The following is a 6,505-nucleotide window of genomic DNA, read 5'->3' on the forward strand; positions in this document are numbered from 1 at the left end:
CAGTCCTGCATCACTACTGCATTTACTGGGACCATGGGCTTAGCCATAGCAGCCAGAGAGCTGCATCTGCGGGCACTGTCCCTCTTCATTGGTCCCATCCTGCCTCCCTACACATTCCAGTACACCTACCTTCAGATGTACCAGTGTATGGATGTCTCAGGCATCCTAGTGTGTTCATCAGGGAAACCTTTGTTGGGTTATAGATATCTGACTAGATGTAGATTTAGTGGGAGATACAAGGGGTTTTCTCACTATGCCATGATGCTCCCAGATATGTACATTTTGAAGCCTTTACTTTGGGCCTTCAAGAAAGTGTTAGTTTCAAGAAGTAAGTTAAAAACTACAAAAACAATTTAAATTTGATACAACTGTTCAGAAAAGCAATTAACTACTCATTTTGCTATTGAATCTCTGTTCCAACGGACAGAGAGAGTCCTCATCCTCACAAGCTTATCTACTAGAGAAGGGAGTTAAGAAGGCAACCTAGATCATTTCAGATAGTGAGAATAAATAGAAAAAATAAGATCAGGATAATATGATAGGAAGTGCCAAGGAATCGGAGGTCAGGAGCCAAATTAGATGGGGTAAAAGAAGATCTCAAGAATCCAACAGCAACCTGAATAACAATGATCAGAACCAGGAAGGACCATTCCAAAGAGGTAAAGGCAAATGTAACATCCCAAGGCTGGAAACACCTTAAAAGTGTGAAAGAATTTTTTTTTTAATATTTTATTTATTTATTTTTAGAGAGGGAAGGGAGGGAGAGAGAGGCGGGGGGGAGAGAAACATCAATGTGCGGTTGCTGGGGGTTATAGCCTGCAACCCAAGCATGTACCCTGGCTTGGAATCAAACCTGGGACACTTTGGTTCCCAGCCCGCGCTCAATCCACTGAGCTATGCCAGCCAGGGCGAAAGAATTTTTTTAAGTGTGCCTAGAATTGTTACAGTGTGGGGAACAGTGGTAGGAAGCCATTTACATTAGAGAGATGTTAGATTTCTAGATCTAGTTCATCATCAACATCACTTGTAGCTTCTAACAAACACATTTTTGTGGGCCCACCTACTCAGAATATCTGGGAGCAGGACCCAAAACATTAAAAAAAAATCCTTACATTGCACAGCTACCAAGTTTGAAGAGGACTGACAAAAAGGCTGAGGAGATGAAATCTCCTCAGCCTCCCCATCTCCCCTAAAGGCTGGGGAGATGGAATAAAATGTGTTTACCTTAAAAATAAAAAGCCAGAGTGAGGCAACAAGCATTTATCTGAGATCAAAGAATAGCTATTTGGAAAATGCTGATTTAGGCAACCACCCAAATAATGTTCTGATCTTGGGGTAAAGGCAAGGAGGTTTTATGAGAAAGGGAAGGAAAATAATTACCTGAATAAAAGGAAAGAATTTCTATAGGTGCTAATAAACTAAGGAAGCCATTTCTATGGCTACAAATAAGTTATTCTTTAGCCATACACACCAGTGCTAATTCTAAAGAATGTCCTTAATTTCAGGCCTGTAGACAGAATGTCTGCTTTCCTGTTAGTCTTACAAACTGGCGTTTGGAAGACAATGCTGCTCTGGTCCAGCCCAGAGGTGATTTTGCCCAGTTCAAACATTCCAAAGATTCAAGGAGTAAGACGTTCAATGAGTTTCCTCTGGAATGGCTCCCCTGACTTCATTTTAAAATGGGTTCACTTGCCAACTCTTTGCAGATGATATGCATGAAAATATTATCTATAAACATAAGGTAACTCCACTACCTTGTTTAGAAAAGTGCTTTTCTGCTGCAGACTGCATAAAACATTCTCTAGGTGTAATCTAGACTACATTAAAATGGAATAACAATCTCTGAATTAAAAAGGCAAGAGAGAAAGAATTTAAATTACTGAGAGAAAGAAAGAATAAAGTAGACTGAAACTAAGGAAATTTGATTCCTGTCAGATTTTGGCTTCTCGTTGTCTTTGTGGCCTGGGATGAGCCACTGATACTCTCTAACCTGCATTTCTTCGTAAATAAGAGGATCTCTCAATTTTCTTCCAGTCCTTAAACTCTAGGCTTCTGTGCTAATGGATTAATTCTTACTCTCACCTTACCTGAGGGCATCACAACACCATCTGCCCCAATGCATTCTCCTCGTGTGCACTGGCACAGGGCAGAAATCTGATGTGCAAAGAGGTGTTTGTGTTCCCTTGCTGCAGACACTCTCAAACTTCACCAGTGACCTTGTTGTCCCCGGATCCAAGCTTCTGGGAGGTACCAGTACCATTACAAGAGGTGAAGTGAGGGGATAGCTCTCTTCATAAATATGCCTCCTGCACAGGGATAGCACTTCTGTTTCCCGGTCCTCCTCTTGCACGATGAAGTGGAGGGAGGTTGCGCGGAGGTTTGCACCAATTCTCCTGAAAGGGCAGCTCCCAGCAAACACACTTCAAAGAGATTGTTGGCCTAATAACTGAGAGTTTTCTGGACTTAAAAAACACATGCTTTTGTGTTTTTTGTTTGTGTTTTTTTTATGGACTTGAGTCTTCGGGCTAACAGGAAAGCTCCTACTTAAATCTGTCTATCCTCTTACATGTTTTAGAATACATTCAAAATAGTGAAGAGATCAAGAAAAAAATCGGTTTTCTGGAAATTATGTTTTCTGAAGGGGAATAGATACTTACTTTGAAATTGCATGACTTACACCTTAGATTAATAAAAATTTAGGGGAAAATCTTTGGGGGTGATGTTTAAAATAACCCAGTTTCCTTGGATTCATGAATCACTGGATAACAGGCCTATAAAAACCCTCGTCTGCATGCCTGTTCAACAATTGTTGCTAAATCGTCTTAGGGAGCAGAGCAGTCATTGACTTATATGAGACTTAACATAAAGTATGGGAGGCAAACTATGCATGAGAGTAGCAGAGCCGTACTACCCCAGTCTTTTTAAATACCCTAAATAATTGTAGTGATTCTCATCCTTCCCCAATGGTCCTGATGGAAAACACAATAGTGGATGCAAGAACTCTGGCATCTGGAGGCTACACTTTGATCCTTGACTCTCAGTGATACCCAGTGTTCCTGTGTAGTGGTGATAATCATCTTTTAAGTGGAGATAATTCCAATGGTTAACAAGGTTAAGTCACAAAAATACCCCTTGTGAATTAATTAAGCTCATCAACTGTAGTGTCATAGGATGATAACTAATATTTGCCTACCCTGTGCTTTTCCTCTATACCACCCTAGGTCTTACACTGGCCATGTAAGGGAGGTATTGTTATGATGATTGCCAGACCCGTATAATATGAGGAAACTAAGTTTACTAGGAATGTGAAATGCCATGACCTGAACCCAGGTCACCTGACTTTTGTTCCCATTTGTCAATATTTATTGAAAATCTATTTTATGAAACTGCATTATAGAAAATAATAATTAGTAATGAGGGAAGAAATTAACATAAAATAATTATCACTTATTTTAAAATAAGTTTCTGTTTACAAAAATTGGATTGATACCCAACTTGGTGGAGAGAAATTCACGTTTATGAAACTTAAAAGGAGACATTAAAATTACTATCTTTTTATTCAACTTAAATACATACATATTATCCTATTTGTAAAGTTTGATACTCAAATAGAATAGATAGCCCTGGCTGGTGTGGCTCAGTAGATTGAGTGCCAGCCTGTGCACCCAATGGTCACCGGTTCAATTCCCAGTCAGCACATCTGACTGGGTTGCAGACCAGGTCCCCAGTTGGGGGCCTCTGAGAGGCAACACAAACTAATGTTTCTCTCCCTTTTTCCCTCCCTTCCTCTCGCTCTAAAAATAAATAAATAAATAAATAAATAAAATCTTTTTTAAAAAAGAATATTTTACTTTTATTATTTGTTACACAATAATTTAATGACACTAATGGAAATCTTTTCTCACTCTACATACTCTTTCTGGGTCATCTCATCCACCTGTAGCCTCAATCAACCATCTAGAAATCCCAAAATTTCTACCTAACATCAGGTCTAATATCTGATGTTACCCTAATAGCCATCCCAAGACTGATTCCATTGATGCCTTGCAGACCCTTATAATTGGGACTCTCCAAAGGAAAGAACAGATCTCCCCTCAATCCTTCCTCCAGTCCCCTAGTTACTCCAATAACCAGTAATAAACACTAAGTGAAAAGCTAATGAGGTACACCCTCCCTCCTAGGGGCATGCCCACGCTTTTCTTCCCTCTCAGGTGTGCATCTTCTAAATTTCAAGGGTTCCCATGGACTTGCAACCAGGGGAGCGATCAGCAGCAGCAACTTGTCCTGAGCTAACCCCCTGAACCTGTCTCCAAGGCCCTTTCCCCCTGACTTTCCGGAGAGCCAAAGGAGCCCACAGAGGCTCATTTCCCTCCTATGACGTTTCCAGGCAGCCAGAGTGGCCCCACACAGGCGTTCTTCTGCCGCTTCTAACCTAAGCCCTTTCTTGTTTAACTGCCCCAGCTTTAATAAACATACTCGCAAAATAAAATAATAATAATAATTAATGAGAATAAAAATATCTGTAGAACTACATGTTAATAAACATTTAGGTATTTAATGGACACAAATCTCTCAGAAGTTATCTAAATTAGAAAACAAGGTTTCAAAATAGTATTTACTACAGATACTATATATTAGAGATAAATGTATTAAGCTGAATAAATTGAAAACTGCCTTCTAGGTAAAACAAAAAAAATCTTATTTGTCTAGGCTGAAATATGGGAATATATAAGACAAAAATTATTTTGAGATAGCTATTCCATATTTCTTACTGGCCACAATTATGCTTTTCAATGCAGTATTTAGGAAAGGTTTTTAACTAAGTTGTTCAAGTATAATAAACCCAGAGACTCCTGGGAATGTAATTACCTGGTTTGTTTTGAATCAAACTGTCTGCTGTTAGTCTAGTGTTTTAATAAGGTCTACAAGGATTGGAACCAGTCAACACATGAATTATGAAACTCCTAGTAAACCTGAAGGGAAAAAAAGACTAAATCATTTGGGACATTGGGGTATCCTACAGGACTGGAATATCATTTACAACCATGGGAAGCACAGGTTTGAAAACTAGGAAATGCAGGGTTCAAACAGAAAAGGTTTTGTCAACAAATGGAAAACAAAGCAAACAAAGTATTATTGCAATATTACTGCAGTAATAGCAAACAAAGTATTACTGCAATATTTTGAAATATTACTGCATTATAGCAAACAAAGTACTACTGCAATATTTTGAAAAACAACATATGTGTGATCTTTAAGCTTAGCTATTTTAGAAAGAAAATAGTTACCACAATGTTTTCCCTAAGAAATGTGCTACATATATATTTTTAAATAAATTTATTGGGGTGACATTTGTTAATAGGATCGTGTAGGTTTCAGGTGTACATTTCTATGATATATGATCTGTATATTGCATTATTTGCCCACCACCCATAATCAAATCATCTTCTGTTTTCATATATTTGGCCCCCTTTACCCTCTACCATCCCCTACCCCTTTCCCTCTGTCAAAACTACAATGAGATACCACCTCACACCTGTTAGAATGGCTGTCATCAACAAGACAGGTAATAAGTGTTATGAGAAAAAGGAACCCTCACTCACTGCTCGTGGGAGAGTAAGCTGGTACAGCCACTATGGAGAACAGTATGGAGGTTCTTCAGAAAACTAAGAATAGAGTTACCATATGACCCAGCAACCCCTTTTCTGGATATCTACCCCCCAAAATACTTGAAAACATCTATTTGCAGATATATGCACCCCTATGTTCATTACATATATATTTAATGAAAATGTTTTTCCATCAGTTATAGTTGAGTTTATTAGTGTTTTTGGTATTTAACATTACAAACTGTTAATGATTTCTAGTGGAACTAGTTTTTTTCTCTAGTGAAACTCTGAAAATATTTTTATAAAGAAAAAAAAATACTTAACTCAATGGACAGAGTCCACAGTCCAAAAATAAAGAGGCTTACAATAAGGGGAAAAGATAAGAATGAAGTCAAGAAAATACTTATTTTAATGGAGCAACCAAATCTAAGCCTAAGACAATAGGGCAGATTTCTCCAAAGAAATTAACCCCATAGTTGATTTAGAAAGAATTTACAGATGGAATTAAGCTGTCTCGCTGTATATCTATTTATAGTGTACCTATTTTTTTAAAGGCCAAAAGGTTATTATATGAAGCTTAGATAGAGCACCACTGTGGGCTAGTTTAACATTTTCCCAGCACGTAGTTCAAAGGGAGGGTCCCTGACTAGCTGTCATAATAATGAAAGCATTGAGAAGTGAATCACTTTCGATAAACTCATTAAAATACCTAATTCCATCCAACTACCTCTGCTATAGTTCCTACATATTAGTCATCTCATATTTTCCTTCTGAGGTGAGAATGTGATGACCAACTCATGAAAATCATGTTTGGAAAAGGCGCGATCCCTATAGGTTAAGTTTCTGATTATGACTTATGAAATGTTTTTATTACAACCAGTTTCATGCATGACTCT

The sequence above is a fragment of the Phyllostomus discolor genome, chromosome 4, assembly GCF_004126475.2.
Source record: "Phyllostomus discolor isolate MPI-MPIP mPhyDis1 chromosome 4, mPhyDis1.pri.v3, whole genome shotgun sequence".
In the NCBI taxonomy this organism is placed as follows: Eukaryota; Metazoa; Chordata; class Mammalia; order Chiroptera; family Phyllostomidae; genus Phyllostomus; species Phyllostomus discolor.